The 19,551-nt window shown below is 39.9% G+C and overlaps 1 long non-coding RNA gene across 1 annotated transcript in view; it reads right to left on the bottom strand.

Moving 5' to 3' along the window:
* Positions 1–2,326: 2,326 nt before the first annotated feature.
* LOC134587409 (uncharacterized) overlaps positions 2,327–19,551 on the bottom strand; it is a 65,237-nt gene continuing 48,012 nt past the window's right edge. The window contains exons 3-4 of the long non-coding RNA XR_010086630.1: positions 2,917–3,021; positions 2,327–2,807 (exon numbers count right to left, since the gene is read on the bottom strand). This is a non-coding gene — a long non-coding RNA (uncharacterized LOC134587409). The remainder of the gene's footprint in view (positions 2,808–2,916; positions 3,022–19,551) is intronic.

The following is a 19,551-nucleotide window of genomic DNA, read 5'->3' as shown; positions in this document are numbered from 1 at the left end:
GAAGCTTTAATACGATGCATGTACATTAGATGGTACCATTGCTGTTACGTTACAGTATGAGGAGACCCAGCCAGCAGTGGGGGAGTCTTGGCGCTGAAGAGAGGTAAGTTTAACTACTTAATCAACCACGGTGGGCTTTATAAATAGTGACAGGAACACTAGTCCTAACACTACTAAACCGCTCATAGTTATTCTAAAGTGATTTTTTTAAAAAGTCGAATATAATACCAGATGAAACAGGAGTTCTTTATAAAACAGCACTTAATATTGTACAAGGCTGCATCAACCACCTTACGGACAAGAACTATTCTGGATGTTTTGCCAATTGTTGTTCAAAGTTAATTTTCCTTATTCACTACATTCAGTATACAAGGGAGATTAGGAGAAAATATAGTGGGGAAAACAGAAGAGGTAAAGGGATAAAGAAATGTCCGGCTTAACAGGACACTATATATACCTACTTCATCTCAATGGGTTGGTCTAGGTGCAGTGCCACTGTCTGTTCATGACAATGCTTACATTAGATGTTTAACACACCTCTAGTGGCTGTCTCCCTCACATCACTAGAGGCACTTCCTCTGCTACTTCCTCTGCAGTATTTTATTGGCTCAGTGTGGCATTTTGTTGCGCATGCACACTAGCCTCCCAGTGCTTCCCTGTGGGGTTGTGTTCCATTATCTTAGATCATCAACATATGGAGTGGAAGCAAGGAATGCAGCATAGCATGGTCTGAAAGATAAGTAAAGTTTACCTTACAAACCCTCATAAAGCGGGGGGAACACCTACAGTTGTAATAAAAATTATTCAACCCCCATTGAGAATCAGGTTTATTGTCGAAATTTACCGACTTTCAGCTGCTTGCAATTAACAAATTAAACAAAAGCAATTGAAATACCTCAACATAATGAATGCTTTAAGTGGTTTCCACCAAATTCAACTGAAAATGCAAATTGTGTCCCCTCAGCCCATTTGTGTGTCTATCTCTACCTCAGCTCCTTTGGTCAGAAGTTGGAGGTGAGGTTACCACTGCAGATCTCACGTGGGCCACACCTTGATGTCTGGCAGGCCACATTAGGCCGCTTGTTGGACGCCCCAGCCTAAGGAAATCTTTGACATTGTTATCAGAATGAGTCCTCTCTTACAACATGCTTTGTTGACACACTCAGCGATTGCTATGAGAATGTAATTTGCTATACAATCGGTTTGTTGTCTGTTTAAACATTGTCCTGTGGTTATCCAGTAACTCCATATAGCAACATCCACCATTAATTAACACATACATATTAAACATTTGAAATGATATTCTACATATGAGTTGTCAGGTGTTTATCAGTTAGTGTCATATTTCAAATGTTAGGCTAGAAAGCTGGCTGGCTTACATTCTATGACAATGAATAAGAGAATGACTCCATCCAGAAGTTATTCTGAGGAGGTAGGAGAGATTTAGAAATTTGCTAGTCTAAAAAGTAGTTCAATGTACTAAAATTGGGGCAATCGCCATCGAAACTAGTGGAACCAACAGGCAATCGCCATCGAAACTAGTGGAACCAACAGGCACATTCCATTGATGACTCCTCCCATTTTAAATTTTTGCACTACTTCTTGGAACAGAACACTCCCAAAAGTGTTGTATGTTAAGAAACGTTCTATTGCTTTTTTATTGTGATTGCAGCTAATTTAGCAGTCTCCCTCCCCCCCCACCCCAAATTGCTTTTCCCTTGGCAAATAAGGTATTTCATATACACTGTAATTAGGTGTTTCGTATACACTGTAACAAAGGAACTGCACAACCAGAGCCAGCGTGTGCATAGGTTCCGATGCGCCCCAGGCAGAACTTTGACAGAGACATCATTTAGTCGTCCCTTTACAGGCAGAACTACTGCCGTAGCAGTCAGTGCAGCTGCATTGGTACCTATGGGCTTTGTGGGCCCATCATGTAACCCTTCCACTTAGGGCAAATCTGATAGGCAGGCAGATGTGCACCGGGCCTTTAGCATATCTTTTGTGAAGCTCATCAACCTTTTGCCACACATTCCTTGGTCTTACCCATTGTAATGAATGAATAAGGGAATTTGTGTTACTTCATATTCATACCCCTGTAAAACAGGAAGTCATGATTGAATAATTTACTGTTCCTAGCCACCCAGGTTTACTAAATAAATGTAAATATCTATGGGGATATACTTCAGATATAATATTCTCATATGAATTCATAGGGGCATCAATAATTGTGCCACACATTTATTTAACAAAGATTTTTTTTTTTAAACCTGTGTTGCTTTTGCAATTGTTTGATATCCATGAGAGTATTTTTGTGTATTTTTTTGAACAAAAGACAATTTTTCACAGCCTTCTTTGCCCATATTTACCAAGGGGTGACAATATTAGTAGAGGCCAGTGTGTGAGTGTGTGTCTGAGTATGTGTGTGTGTCTGTGTGTGTGACTCACTGTGACGTGGTGCTATGCAATCAGATATACTTTATTTTCAATTGCAGGAGCTATTTATTGTTTGATATTCACATTACCTGTTTCTCGGCTTTTTTTAATGTTCCTTTGAAAACTGCATTGCAACATCTAGCACCAGAAATGTGATTTAATTCAAGGTTTGTTTTCTTGGAGACAAAAAGGATCTTTGGGTGTTACTTCACTGGCAGTCTTGACACTGATGTGTTTTGGCTCTCACTGAAGACAAACTACCCACATTAGATGCAATGGCATTAACATATGTTAATGGTGTAACAAACTCAGCAGATGTTGAGCGCCGTTTCTCATTGCATAAGCTGATTTTCATTTGCAGGAGGCGCTCACTGTGAAATAAAAAAAAAATGGAAAAAAAAATGAAAAATCTGAGCTGATGTTTCTTTATTTTAATCAGCATATTTTTCTGTGTTGTCATTGCAGATGAGGATGAATTACCAATTGGCTTTTGTGACATGGAGTCATGGTACATTCATTTACCCTTCATCTGCCTCAGGAGGCCCTAAGAAATGCTTCTCACTCCCCGTCTGCCACCCAAAGAATCTAGTGGAAAATAAAGCAACAATTATGTAATCTTTTAACTATTACTACGTATTGATGTATTATTTTTGTTGATCCCACTTTCAGAACAGAATAACACATGAAGAGTAACCTTAGTATACCTGGACTTATTTTCGGTAACTCTTTTATCCAGTTGGTAGTCTATTTTTTAAACCTTTAAGTTTTATGTATGATTTGGGGATGTCCAACTATGAGCATCTGCCAAAGCTCTCCTAAGACTTGTTTCTCCATTATTGTCATCAGGGCCGGCCCGTCCATAGACCGTTGTGGAGCCACGGCTCCAGGCGGCACTCTGACAGGGGCAGCATTTTTCCACCCCTGACAACATCTAACACAGAAGTACCCAACCTGTGGTGGTGGTGCAGCTGTGTGAAGGTCCATTGGGTGGCCATTGCCATAAGGGCCACCCGATGGACATATGCAGTGAGGGGCTTGGTCGTGCGCTGCGGCGTTTTAACAGCGCGACTGGGCCCCTTCTATCCGCATGGAGAGCTGGGAGGAAGTGACAGCCTCTGACTTCCTCCCAGCTCACACACTGACAGTTACACAGTTATGTGTAATGTGTGTGTGTATCTGTGTGTAGTGTGTGTGTGTATCTGTGTGTAGTGTGTGTGTTTGTATCTGTGTGTAGCGTGTGTGTATATGTGTGTAGTGTGTGCATCTGTGTTTGTATGTGTGTATCTGTGTGTTTGTATGTGTCAATCCATGTGTATGTGTGTAGTGTGTTTGTATGTGTGTAGTGTGTGTGTTTGTATGTATGTATTTGTGTGTATGTGTGTGTTTTTATGTGTGTAGTGTGTGCATAGTGTGTGTATCTTGTATGTGTAGTGTATATAACTGTTTGTATGTGTGTAATGTGTGTAGTGTGTATCAGTGTGTTTGCATGTGTGTGTATCTGTATGTTTGTAGCTTGTGTTTCTGTATGTGTGTAATGTGTGCATCTGTGTGTGTGTAGTGTATGTATCTGTATGTGTCAGTGTCTGTATGTGTGTCTGTGTGTATGTCTGTATATCTGCAGGCATAGCAGTGTGTGTGTACATCTGTATGTATGTTGATATCTGCATGTGTGTCAGTGTTTGATACATATACTGACACACATGCAGATGCACAGACACACATACAGTTGCACAGACACACTGATACACGTGCAGATATACAGACACACATACAGTTGCACAAACACACTGATACACATACAGATACAGACACACAGATGCAAACACTGACACACATGCATATACACAGACACAGTGTATAAGTAAGTGTATTGGCTGCAGTGCACAAACAGACACACTCTACATCCCCAGCACACAGACACATACTACATCCCCAGCATTCACACAGATACATAATACATCCCCAGCACTCACACAGACACACACTTCATCCCCAGTACACACACAGACACACACTTCATCCACAGCAAACACACAGACACATATCATCCCCAGCACACAGTTAGACACACACTTCATTCCCAGTACGCACATAGACACACACTTCATCCCCAGTACACACACAGACACACACTTCATCCACAGCAAACACACAGACACATATCATCCCCAGCACACAGTTAGACACACACTTCATTCCCAGTACGCACACAGACACACATTTTATCCTCAGCACACACACATAGAGACACTATAATTGCAGAAACATATATGGTTTTTTTGGGAGAGGGTGTGTGGGGACAACATTTCATCCTTAGACCCAGACCAAGCCTAATAATAATAAAAAGTATAGTAAAGCTTAAACCGGGGGTAGTAGACATCAACTACACTGCTTCAGCTATTCCAGATTTATGGATCGTTCCATCTCCTAACAAGGCTGCCTCCCACTTTTAAAACTAAATACATCAAGAAGATACAGGCATCGCATTGAGGATGCAATGTAAGAAATACTTTTTTACAATCACATATGGCCTGGACACGGTAATTTAATTTTGTTTTTATTGTTTCCGGACCACATGTGCCTCTTCTAACATGTTTTTTACATTGAACATCAGATCCAATATCAATCATGGGTCACATGGGGTTGGAACCATGATAACCTTAAAAAAAGACTCAACTTGAAAATCCCGTTTTGATAAATTAACTCTCTTAGTTTGTAGCTACATGGCTGCAAACTTGGCCATTAGTAAGCAGTTTCTGATCAAAAAAGGCTGTGAATCCTTACTATGTATTTAGTAAATAGAACATGACTAATTACTGAATTGATTTTACCTTCTCTGTGAAGTTCTCCTGTGGAAAATAACCCTTTTTTGATTGCAAGCTCATTTGAGCAGAGCCCTGTTCACCTATTGCTCAAATTATTTGCCTTGTTTACCTATAGTACAGTGTTGTGGAATATGCTGGAGCTATATATATAAATAACTGCCCTTGTAATTATAACTATGTGCTTCACATACCTCCTAGGGATCCCTATTTATAATGGCCTGCCCTATTTTGGTTCCGAAAAACATTTGTCCCTCTTTTCTATGAGAAAAGGTTTGATGAGTATGAGTGTATAGCAGAAATTCACAGCAACACAACTCACAGTAGCACATGCTTAAAGGGACGCCATAGGCACCACAACCACTACAGCTTAATGTAATGGTTTGGGTGTCTAGAGCCGGGCTACCAAAAGGTGGCTCGCAGGATGCATGCGGCCGCCTATGGTATTTTATGCAGCTCGTCTGTGGGTTTTGGTAGAATGACCTCAACAAGCTCGAGGGGCCCATTGGCTGGCCCTTGCAGTTAGGGCCACGTGATGGCCATCTTTGATCTGGTCAGGTGCTGGGAGGAAGTGAGTACAAGTCATCTCCTCCCAGCTTACCAATGAGCCGAGCGAGAGAGGAGAGGACCAGAATGGAGGAAGAGTCTGGAGGCAGGACCCATCTCCCATCTCATCAGACCGAGCCAGATGCCACTGGACCCCAGTAAAGTTACCCCCTGCACCAAAAAACAATCTGTAAATTGTGATATATGATATTTGTGTGTATATATGTTAGCTGTGTGTGTGTGTGTGTGTGTATGATATCTGTGTGTTATCTCTGTGTGTGTATATAACATTTGTGTGTATATGTGTTATCTGTGCACGTATGTTATCTCTGTGTGTCTATGTGTGTATGTGTAATTTATGTATATTTGTTTTCTGTTTGTGTATGAGTCAGTGTATATCTGTGCGCGTATGAGTTTGTGTTTATCTGTGTGTGTCAGTGTGGGTATGAGTAAGTGTACATCTGTGTGTGTGTGTATGTACCTATGTGTATGTGTCAGTGTGCATCAGTGTGTGTTAGTGCATGCATGAGTCAGTGTGTATCTGTGTGTGTATGTATTTGTGTGTGTATATGTATCAGTATGTATCTGTGTGTGCTAGTGTGTGTATGAGTAAGTATGTTTCTGTGTGTGTCAGTGTGTGTATGAGTCAGTTTGTATCTGTGTGCATGTATGAGTCAGTGTGTATCTGTGTGTCTGTTAGTGTGTAGGTGCAGGGCAGTGTATGTGCATTTAAATGCCAACCCTACACACAAATATATACGTATATTCAAACACACAAAACATGCTTAGATTTGTCATCGGTTATTGTATTGCATTAAGAAGTATTTATACATAAACAGAGGCGTAACTAGAAACAATGGGGCCCCAGTGCAAAATTTGCCCTGGGTTCCCCCAGCCCCATACTACGTCTACCTCCCACCCCATACTTCCCCGCGACTGCAGTAGTTCCGCCAGTGTACATAAAAAATGTCATGCTCTTTATTAACAAATACTATAAGATATGTAATAAATGTATAACTTTGCATGTGGTGCTCGGATAAATCTTTTTTTTTTTTTAAAACCTAAGGTTGGACAGGTGCCTGTATGCTGTGTAGTGTAAACACTGCCTTTTCTGGAAAAAAAAGTCTATAGTCTACACTTCTACCTAAGGCCACTAGAGAGACTTTCTCTAAATTTGTTTTAAATTCAATCGACAACAGTGTTGTTTGTTATTGCATTGTCATGTATGCTAGAGCTGTCTATTTCTAGTGGGTTTTGGTTTGCGTGTTTGGGTCTTCAGTTGCTGTGACATGTATGAAATAACTTTAAAGAGCAAGCTGTAAACCTGCAACTGATTGTACTTTACCTATTACTTATATAAACATTCAATAAAACATGGAAAAGTTCATTTCATTTTAAGATAAAATTCTTGTCATTAAGACACAATGTCACCTGAAATGTTACGAATAGCGATCCCAGGCCAAACTCCAGCCACACCCACTAAACGAGAATATCCCTCTGGGGCAGCTTTAAAGTTTTGCAAGTAGGCTGCATGTTCAGAAACCGAACACAATATGCCCTAGGCATTCATGCATAAAATACATAAAATCTCTTTGTCTCAATCTATGGATTTGTATGTCATATAAACAGGGCAATACCTGTTTCCATGCACTTGGAAAATGGAAGGAAAACAAACAAACAAAAAAACAGAGATATAGGAATAGGTTCAGAATATAAAGGAACAGGGTTGAAATGAGAGGTGAGATAAGGAAAAGGAATGGATTCAATGGTTAGTGCCACATTAAAGAGCCATGTCTTCAATTTCTCCTGAAAAGTGTTTGTCCTATGTTGTTTTGATTGACAGAGAGCACCAGCAATGCTACAGAGAATGCTTTCAAGAGCTCTGCAATCTAGCAAAGATGATGATCTAGATCCTACCGTTTCCCCTTTTGGAATCAAATTCCATAGCGCTGTACAATGGGTGGACTAACAGACACGTAGTTGTAGCCAGACAAGTTTGACGCACAGGAACAGAGGGGTTGATGGCCCTGCTCAATGAGCGTACATGCTAGAGGGAGTGGAGTATAGTGACACAAAAGGATATAAGTAGGGGTAATGAAATAGGTTGCTAGAAATGTATTCACTGAGAACTTATTATTTTTGACAGAGTCATGGGGGGAGGGGATGAAAACCCGCCAACAGTTTAAATGAAATGCTTTCCTGAAGAAATGTGTTTTCAAAGATTTTTTGAAGGAGTGGAGACTGGGAGAAAGTCTAACGGAGAAGGGAAGGGAGTTCCACAGAAAAGGTGCAGCCCTGGAGAAGTCTTGGAGGCGAGCATCAGATGTGGGAGTACGGACAGAGGATAGACGTAGGTCTTCGGCAGAGCGCAGGGGCCTCGACGGGACACATTTGTGTATTAGGGAGGATAGGTAGGTTGGAGCAGCATTATGTAGGGACTTGTAAACAAGCACCAAAATCTTAAATTGTAGGGACTGACAGAGGGGGGACGTGTGGGAGGTTTTATGGACCTAATCTGATGAGAGGGGACCTTAAACACAGATACATAATACAGATTAATGAACAGCGCACACATGAAAATACAGTTTTAAATTTTACAAGACTACCGTACTTAAAATCCCCTATCTCAGCAAACAAATATGGTGATTCAGTTCCACCAAACGGCCATATTGTGTTATTTGTGATTTTAGTTTTATTTTTTTTAAGAAGTCATGATTGTGTGTTTACAGACATATAAGATGTAATTTTGTTCCTACTGTTCTTATTTTAGGTTCTTGTGCTAGGTTAGTAGTCCCAGCTATAGAATAAACAATTATAGGGACAGAGAACGACTTCTAAATAAAGTTGAAAAACTATATTTAGCTGGCATTTTAAAGCTTGTTTGGAGAGCCAAAAGGTTACATTGCAACAGGTGCTAAAAAGGCCTTGATTGGCAGGTAAATGGAGTTGGACAGAAAGCTGAACAGCTCACTGGGAGTTTGCACTTTTTTAAATCCAATGGTATTTGCAAATGTATAAATACATCATTTAGTTCACCATTGAGCAGATGATTTGCTGGCACCCATGTTCCAAATCCATTAATGTTTGCGGATGATAGAACCTTGGTTACATTAATAAATGGAGGTTCCATTAGCAGCCTGTATGGCTGATGATAAAAATCTGGTTGTATAAAAAAATTAGGAGTTTGCAATACCGCTAATTGGTGGATTAATCCTTTTAAATCCAATGCTTTCAGATATAAGGATCTTGGTTGCTTAAAAATCTATTTGTAACTCAATTCCATTCTATGTTAAATCTAGCAGTCATTCATTTTAAATATCAATATATTTAGCTTTAGTGATAGATTTGTTTTTAAAAAAATCTAATTTCTCCAGGAATAAAATTAATTATAATTACGGGAAGTGTAATGACACTGTAACAGAAAGGTGTAAATTGTGGAATTGTGCAAATTACAAGAACTGAAGTACATGGACTGGCTTTTAATGCAAATGATTTAATGAGACCCTAAAATAGCAAGACTGGGAGAATGCTAACATAAATTAAGAATAATAAAAGGTTGAATAGCAAATTGATGGATTTCACCAACAAAGGAAGATGTCATATAGATGTAATGTATAGGAAACAACTTTATATTGATAACAGCCACTGTTTCACATTCAAACGTTCACCATCAACTGTACTTTTGAAATTTGACTTATAGCTGTCACACAGGCTAAGCCTATGTTGCCATGTTTTCTGCCTAAGATTTTTATTTTTATTGACATGTATATACATCACACTAAGTGAAATAGCTTCATTCACTAATAAGTCTTATTACACTGTTAGATGAATTATCCCAAATAACTGAGACCAAAAACCTCATCAAAGAAAAAACCCTAAAATATAGTCATTGGAACAAGGACTAGACTTTAGTGACTTGTCTTTTAACATGTTGTGAAAACAATTGAGATAAAAATATACATAATAATAGAGAATAAGCAATCATAATTAACATATTAAATATGTAACACACGTACCAACTAGTGATGTCGCGAACATAACATTTTCGGTTCGCGAATGGCGAACGCGAACTTCCGCAAACCGGCGAACAGGGCGAACCGCCATAGACTTCAATGGGCAGGCAAATTTTAAAACCCACAGGGACTCTTTCTGACCACAATAGTGATGGAAAAGTTGTTTCAAGGGGACTAACACCTGGACTGTGGCATGCCGGAGGGGGATCCATGGCAAAACTCCCATGGAAAATTACACAGTTGATGCAGAGTCTTGTTTTAATCCATAAAGGGCATAAATCACCTAACATTCCTAAATCACAATGGATATGGTTTGACACCTGACATTTAACATATTGACACCTTGACATATGGATTGACACCTGTCCTCAGAGACCCTGATACACTGACACAGAGCAGAATAGGGACTGTTCCCCCTACATAGGGTCACTTGGCAGATATGAATTGACACCTGTCCTCAGGGACCCTGATACACACTGACACAGAGCAGAATAGGGACTGTTCCCCCTACATAGGGTCACTTTGCAGATATGGATTGACACCTGTCCTCAGGGACCCTGATACACACTGACACAGAGCAGAATAGGGACTGTTCCCCCTACATAGGGTCACTTGGCAGATATGGATTGACACCTGTCCTCATGGACCATGATACACACTGACACTGAGCAGAATAGGGACTGTTCCTCCTACATAGGGTCACCATTTTTAGCCCAAGGCAGCTCATCTCATCAGGCCTTTTTTAATCGAATGTATCGCCCACTGTCAGTCCCTTCGGGATCCATCCCTCATTCATCTTAATAAAGGTGAGGTAATCTAGACTTTTTTGACCTAGGCGACTTCTCTTCTCAGTGACAATACCTCCTGCTGCACTGAAGGTCCTTTCTGACAGGACACTTGTAGCGGGGCAGGCCAGAAGTTCTATCGCAAATTGGGATAGCTCAGGCCACAGGTCAAGCCTGCACACCCAGTAGTCAAGGGGTTCATCGCTCCTCAGAGTGTCGATATCTGCAGTTAAGGCTAGGTAGTCTGCTACCTGTCGGTCGAGTCGTTCTCTGAGGGTGGATCCCGAAGGGCTGTGGCGATGTGTAGGACTTTAAAAGCTCCGCATGTCCTCCATCAACAACACGTCTTTAAAGCGTCCTGTCCTTGCCGGCGTGGTCGTGGGAGGAGGAGGATTACTTTCACCTCTTCCCCTGTTAGATTCCCGTTGTGCTGTGATATCACCCTTATACGCTGTGTAAAGCATACTTTTTAATTTATTTTGCAAACGCTGCATCCTTTCCGACTTGTTGTAATTTGGTAACATTTCAGCCACTTTCTGCTTATACCCGGGGTCTAGTAGGGTGGACACCCAGTACAGGTCGTTCTCCTTCAGCCTTTTTATACGAGGGTCCCTCAACAGGCACGACAGCATGAAAGACCCCATTTGCACAAGGTTGGATGCCGAGCTACTCATTTCCCGTTCCTCCTCCTCAGTGATCTCAATGAAGGTATGTTCTTCCCCCCAGCCACGTCCAACACCACGGGTACCAGATAGGTGACAACGAGCACCCTGGGATGCCTGTTGTGGTTGGTCTTCCTCCTCCTCCTCAAAGCCACATTCCTCCTCTTACTCCTCTTCACCTGTGACACCAGATATGAGTGGAAATGTGCACTTGCAGAGGTTGGCAGAGTACACGCTGTAGGCCTGACACCCGCTTGCAGACAAGTAACTGCTATTCACTCTATAACAGTGAAAAAAGTTTTTCGGTTTTAAATACATGCTATTGTGATAACAGATATGAGTGGCAATGTGCACTTGCAGAGGTTAGCAGAGTACACACTGTAGGCCTGACACACCCGCTTGAAGACAACTAACTGCTATTCAATCTAGAACAGTGAAAAAGTTTTTTGGTTTTAAATGCACGCTATTGTGACACCAGATATGAGTGGCAATGTGCACTTGCAGAGGTTAGCAGAGTACACGCTGTAGGCCTGACACACCCACTTGAAGACAACTAACTGCTATTCAATCTATAACAGTGAAAAAAGTTTTTGGGTTTTAAATGCACGCTATTGTGACACCAGATATGAGTGGCAATGTGCACTTGCAGAGGTTGGCAGAGTATGCGCTGTTGGCCTGATACACAGACGCTTGCAGACAACTAACTGCTATTCAATCTATTACAGTGAAAAAAAAGTTTTGGGGTTTTTAAATGCACGCTATTGTGCCACCAGATATGAGTGGCACTGTGCACTGGCAGAGTACACGCTGTTAGCCTGACACACAGACGCTTGCAGACAACTAACTGCTATTCAATCTATAACAGTGAAAAAAATGTTTTTGTTTTTAAATGCACGCTATTGTGACACCAGATATGAGTGGCACTGTGCACTGGCAGAGGTTGGCAGAGTACACGCTGTAGGCCTGACACACAGACGCTTGTAGACAACTAGCTGCTATTCAATCTATTACAGTGAAAAAAATAATTGTTTTTAAATGACACCAGATATGAGTGGTGGCACTGGGCAAGTGGGCACAGTATCCACTGTGAGCCTGACACAGAAGCTGGCAGGCAGGCAACTGCAATTAGATTACACAAAAAAAAAGCAGACTGATGTTCTAGCCCTAGCCCTGGGGTGCTGTCCTTACAGCAGAGATCAGATGAGTCCTTCAGGACTGTAGTGGACACTGAATACACTAGCCTAGCTATACATTTCCCTATCAAATGAGCAGCAGCTACACTTTCCCTCCTCTATCTAAGAATGCATCTTCAAAATGAATCTAAAATGGATGCTGTACAGGAGGTGGGAGGGTCTGGAAGGGAGGGTCTGCTGCTGATTGGCTGGAATGTGTCTGCTGACTGTGAGGCACAGGGTCAAAGTTTAGTCAATGATGACGAATAGGGGGCGGATCGAACCGCACATGTGTTCGCCCGCCGTGGCGAACGCGAACACGCTATGTTCGCCAGGAACTATTCGCCAGCGAACAGTTTGGTACATTACTAGTACCAACTGACAACTTACACAAGAGAAAACAAAAACAATTACATGTAGCTGTGTATTTGGTAGCACTAATTTTCATATAAACGTTACGCAAACGGACACAGTTTCCAGTTGGTTAACAGAGGGCGCTGTGTGTGTCAGAGTCATCACAGAACTACTGGACAGACCTATGCTATTAAATTGGGATCGTGTAACGAGGTGCCATGAACGATATTGTCTTAGCTTTATCTAATCCTTAACTAGAAAACTGTTTTCATTAAAAAAAATAACAGCATTTATTTGAAACAAATATGGGGTGCAAAACTAGCACGACATGGTAAAACAGGAAACACACATATATATTGCTTTTTGGAGATATTGGGGATATGGAGCAATATAGACTATATGATATCTCACTGAAGTATTGCATAGAAGTAGAAATACATTTTGTTCATATGAACATTATAAAATTATATGCAATCATTATATAAATATCAATCACACGGATATATTTTATCAATTTCATGTAATTATGATTTCTTAAAATGGCACCAGACTATAAATTAGTATGGGGACATCTTGACAAAAACCTGTAATGATAGTGACATTAACCAAATATCTATTCTAGGTTTTGTTAATTTATTTGTATGTGTTTGTGTGTTGTGTATGTTTGTTGTGTATGTACAAATACATTACCTAATAAAGTACATTAATCTTTTAACTGATTAAACATTTGCTACAGGGTTCTTCTTTTTTTTTGTATTCCCTTTGGTGGTATTATATATATATATTTTTTAATAAAAATGTAGACTAAATTGTAAGCAGCTAGATAGTCTACAATGTGTAAGAACTATTAAAACACTTGTGCATGACCAGAGTGTTTTTGAAACACTTGTGCATGAGCAAACCAGGTATATCGCAAACTTGTGATTGCTCGACTAGATACAGACAAATAGGTAGGCATTGACAGGAGAAATGAAAGCATGTACAAAACTAACGACAAAAATTTGTACTATGCTAAATCTAGCATCTTTTGCTCAGATTACCCTGAGCTATCACAAAATGAGCAAATACAAATTTATGCCCCGTTTTACATGTGATGTCAGAGCCCTTGTATGTTTTGAGCAAACATTTGTGTGTCGTAGCGATTCTTTTCAAACAACGTATATTATATCAATTCTGCTAGCCATCAACTTTGTTTCATTTTACTTCAAAACATTGCTACCAAGACCTTCACCTGTGAAAGCCACAGTAAATCTGAAAAAGGATTTACGGGTAAAATTATACTGTACATTTTGTTTCCTATTCTAAATCATTTTTGCAGAAAGTAAGTCATTTCGGTCAAATTATAAAATTTGTTTGTGTTGCATTTTGAGTATCCACAACCTTGTGTGCGCTGCAATTATAGCGTAGACCCATGCATGCTCCAAAAATGTAAATTACATTTTTTACAAATAGAAAACACAGATAGATTGTTAGAAAAATAAATGTTAAAATGATTAAATGATTAGCACAAAATCAATGATCTGACATAGAAACCACAACCAGTTTTGTTTTTTTTTTATAAATGAGTTTTGGAAAAGATTTATTTATATCTGATTAAGTCCATTGTTCTTTGAAGTCTCTCCCTTTCAAACACGTAGGGGATTATTTTCTAAACTTCACTTCAGCTATTCACTCCATGCTAATCTGCTATGTTCAATTTGCATAATCATTATGTAGTTTACATTTAGGTCAACTGAAAAATAAAATTGTAAACCCCTGAAGATGAAAAAAAAAAAAAAAATGAAAAACAAAAAACATAATCTTCAAAAAACAAAACAAGGAAAATGTGTATACACTTAAAGCAGACGTTAATCCATGGGGATATCCATAAAGATCAGGGATTAAGCAAACTCTCAATCTTATAAAAGCAATTCACAGCCACCCATAAGGTGGCAAAATTCCCCCCCAAGTATCCAAGAAGTAAGGAATAAAATAGTAGCATTTGTTGCAAAATTCCAAGATAAATTCAAAAACTGGCAAACTAGGGGTGCCCACCACCACACAAAGGAGGAGAAACGCATAGTGCATTTCGTACAATATCGCTCAGTGTAGCGGTGGGCTCCCCATATTTGACATGCCAGTTTTTGAGTTTATTTTATCATTTTGAAATAAACGCTACTGTTGTATGCCTTTTTTCTTGGAGATTTTTTGGGGGGATTTTTCCACTCTATTGGTTGACAAAGAATCCAATTTCCATCAAGGAGATCTATTAATCAATATACAATTAAACTGCCCCAAATCCTCACATGAAATAATCTTAGAGGCAAATATGAGGATTTTAGTTGAATGCTCCTTAAAGGGACACTCCAGGCACCCAGACCACTTCTGCCCATTGGAGTGGTCTGGGTGCCAACTCCCACTACCCTTAACCCTGCAAGTGTAATTATTGAAGTTTTCATAAACTGCAATATTTACCTTGAAGGGTTAAGTCCTCCTCTAGTGGGTGTCTACTAGGCAGCCACTAAAAGGACACTTCCGTGTTCATAGAACGTCGCTGGACCTCCTCACGCTATGTGAGGCCCTCCAGCGTCGCTGAAATCCCCATAGGAAAGCATTGAAAGCATTATTCAATGCTTTCCTGTGGGGAGGTCTAATGTGCGTGCGCGGCATTGCCGCGCATGCGCGTTAGGTCCCCCCGCCGCTGGCCGCGCATGCTCAATATGTCTCCCCCGCTGGATATAGGTAAGTCACTGAAGGGGTTTTAACCTCTTTAGCAACTTGGGATGGGAGGGAGAGGGGACCTGCAGTGCCAGGAAAACGGTTTGTGGTATTAAATAAAAACTGAAATCTCCACACATATAAGGCCTGCTGAAAACTGTTGCTGTGTTTATATTAATATGAAAGTAACTAATAACAGCAAGCACTACAAAAGAACTTGCAAGTGGTCACTGTACTGGTTGTTTTTCTAGAGCGCATTGTTGTTGCTACCCATTTTTATTTAAATTGATTTAGGACACTGTTCTCAGGGCCTCTCAACTGTCCCCATCTTTCATGCCATCAGTGTCTAATTTTGTCCAACCTGTACAATATTGGTTGGCTGAGGATGCTGGGGCATGATAGCTCGGTTAGTTTAGGATGGACAAAATTGACAGTGATAATGCAAAAGCCTTAAGTTCACATTATCAATGCAATCAAGATGAGGGGGGAGGGAGGGGGTTTGACACTGGAGGCTGAGAAGAACGCCAGTTTATTTCAAACATTTTCTAATTCATTTTATAGTAAATTGGGGGATGGCACCAGAGCGCTCAAAGGAACGTAACCACTAAAGTGAGCTGTTGCGATTATGGTACTTAACATGCTCTTTTATCTGGGAGATTTGTGGAAAAGTGACGTAAGACAAGCAAGTATCACCTACATAAACAGATATAATATATATATATATATTTATACATATCCCCACTTATCCCTTATTATTGAAGGGAAAACACAAAATAGAGAGTCAAACTGTTCTTTACCACCCCTCTCACTTGGCTTATGGATGGGGCTTTTAGATAACAATGGAAAAGAATATTTGACGCCGTCAAGATAATGACAGGAGTATGCTCAAACTCCATGCTAATTGTTACCTGTAAACAAGACAACAACTCCAAACCCCCAGACTCACTCATACGTCAAAGGTAGAGTACAATATGAAAAGCGGTTTAACCTTAAGACCTTTAAAAAGTAGGAAATAGTATGACAAAGGTGTTGATGAAAGCTTGAAAAGTCTGGAACATCCTTTTCGTCTTAGAAACATTTTTGTGACATACATTCTTTACAGTCCATTCTACAGGCAGGCGATGGTTTAAAGTTCAACATGGCTATTGTGGGGGTGTCTGCTAGAATACATTGGTGAGAACCACAGCAGCTCCCCTTAAAAGGTCAGGGACATTCATGTCTGACCGGCAGCAAGGGCTGAATAAATGACCATCACAACCAAATGCCCGTAGACATGTTGTATATATGAATCTGTGTATCTATCTCTGTGTGGTTGTCCATGTCTGTGTGTCTGTCTGTATATGGATATAGGTATCTGTGTTTGTGCATATGCATCTGGGTTGTTTTTTTGAGTGTGTATACAGGTAACTGCCACTGTAATCATGTTTGTCAGTGTGTATCTGTTTCTGTGTTATTGTTTGTGTCCATTTTCTAAAGACACAATTGACACAAAATCTAGAAAGAAATGTCCCTCCTGAATTTGAGCTCTGGATACACCCTGAATAGGAACAAGTTGCGGAACATGAGTTTCCAATCTGCCGCTGCCAGTACCACTATTTGTTTTATAACGTCCAAATGTTAATTGAAATTCTAGACATATGAGGAATTTAAAAAATCTAAAGAATTGAATCTATCCCGAGGTTCTTTTTTTAAAGTTCCCATCTTTTTTATATTTTATACATATATAATGTGGTATTGTATATATATATATATATATATATATATATATATATATATATATATATATATATATATATATATATATATATATAGTATCACAAGAAATCCATATGTGCCCTTTAAAACATGATATATAAAAAGTATGGGTGTACTTACAGCGAGCCCTTTTACTTCTCAGATAAAATCTTTATGAAATACTCGTGCTGACTGCTTTGGTATTTAATTGAAACTCCATCGCAATCCAAAGATTCCATAAGACAAAGTAGGGACTACTTTTGTAATCTCACTCTGCCAGCGGGTAAATAGTACTTCAAATTATCGTTTGCTTGCAAAAAGCAAATGAGAAATAATTTGCTAATATTCAGTTCTGATTTTTCTATTTTTTTTTTTTTTTTACATTGTTGTTTGGTAAATATTCAGGCTCCTATACTTTGTATTGGGTTCGAATGTAAAAATCACTGATCTTAAACCAGGCACAAAAGGCATGCGGCCGATTCTTCCAGATTCAGTTATGTTGCTTTAGTAAATATCAAAATTGGCATTCTGGACAGAATTTGGCCATTTAATGAATAACCCTGTTGGACTATGAAATAAAATATATTTTGATTAAATTATGTATTATATTATCTCCTTTACTAGTTCTCATGTTCATGGTAACAGGGTTATTCACTAAAGTAAGAACTGCCGAGAATTCAAAGTGAACTCAAAGTGAATTTCAAATTTTAGGCCAAAATAGCAAATTTGGAAAAATTCTCCCTGTAAGCTATGTTTCCAGTTAGGCCACTTTGGCCTGAAATTTGAAAATCACTTTGAATCTCTGACAATTCTGTCTTTAGTCTATATCCCTGTCTGTGTTTGTGTCGATTGTTTAGCAGCAGTCAAAAAAAGTAAGTACAATAAAAATACATAGATAAGCTCTAGTGAAATAGAAATATACTAATAAACCTGATGAATATCTAAAGCTATTTATTTAAGCCAAAGCACACATTTTCTATAGTTGAGGAGGTGGATATTGAAAGAACGGTGTCTCTAGTGATATTTTTAGTAGCATCAAAGTAGCCTGTATATGAGTGTTAGTAAATTGTTGGTATTTCAGAATTGTGACTAGAATTAACTCGAATTTGGTCTACCTGGATTTGTACACAGATCAGTCACAACATTAAAACCCCCTGCCTAATATTGTGTAGTTGCCCCCCTGTGCTGCCAGAACAGCTCTGCTGCATCAAGGCATGGCCTCCACAAGACCTCTGAACATGTCCTGTGGTATCTGCCATGAAGGGATGCACGTGATCTGCAGCACTCTCTAGGTAGGTACTACGTAAGTAACAGCCTCATGAAAGCCAGGACCCAAGGTTTCCCAGTAGAACAGTTGCAAAAGCTCTTATGTGTGATTGGACCAGACAAGCTAGCCTTCACTCCCCATGTGCATCAATGTGCCTCGGGCGTCAATAACCCTCACGCCGATACACCGGTTGTCCTTTCTTGCACCACTTTTGGTAGGTACTAACTACTGCATACCCGGAACACCCCGCAAAACTTGCTGTTTTGGAGATGCTCTGACCCAGGCCTCTAGCCATCACTATTTGGCTCTAGTCAAAGTCACTAAGATCTTGCAAAATGTTCCTGCTTCCAACACATGGAATTCAAGAACTGACTGTTCACTTGCTGCCTGATATATCCAACTCCTTGACAGGTGCCATTGTAACAATATAACCAATATTTTTTTGTTTGTTTTTTTAAATCTTTATTTACGGTTTTATATTTTATACTGAAAGAAGAGATATGCAGTATAATGCAGTATTTCAAGAGAGCAATGAGACCGAGATGCATGTATTTTGTTAGTATATACAAACAATCAACATTAGGCCACTAGGTCATTATCCTTAACCTATTAGGAGATAGCAGCTGTACCAAGTTGACAGCAAGTACCGTTGATGTTGAAGAAAACAAGTCCAGTGTTTCTACTTTTGTAAATACGTCGCCCAGACCAGTTATGCTTCCCTTACTCATCAATCAACCCTGAGACAATTTGTAGCTATTGTCGTTGCTGTGTTTCCACGTCAGAGGACTAGCCTGAATAAAAAGTTGGGGAAGTGGGGGGGTAGTATGGGAGAGGGAAGGAAACAGAGGAGGAGAAAGATGAAGTGGAAGAAAGAAGGAAAAAAGAAAAAAGGGGGGGGAGGAGGTGGTGACCCCGGACCCACCACTGACGGAAGGTGTCACTCACTCGGGCCGATGAGGCGCGATGTTACTCACCCCCCAGTTTTGCCAATGGGCCTGGAGTTAGTTCCATCCCAGTCGTTCCGCTCTATTACAGTCACCAAAGTGCCGCTATGGTTTAGATT

The sequence above is a fragment of the Pelobates fuscus genome, chromosome 2 (genome assembly GCF_036172605.1).
Source record: "Pelobates fuscus isolate aPelFus1 chromosome 2, aPelFus1.pri, whole genome shotgun sequence".
NCBI classification, from domain to species: domain Eukaryota; kingdom Metazoa; phylum Chordata; class Amphibia; order Anura; family Pelobatidae; genus Pelobates; species Pelobates fuscus.
This window is presented reverse-complemented; position numbering and strand designations above follow the sequence as displayed.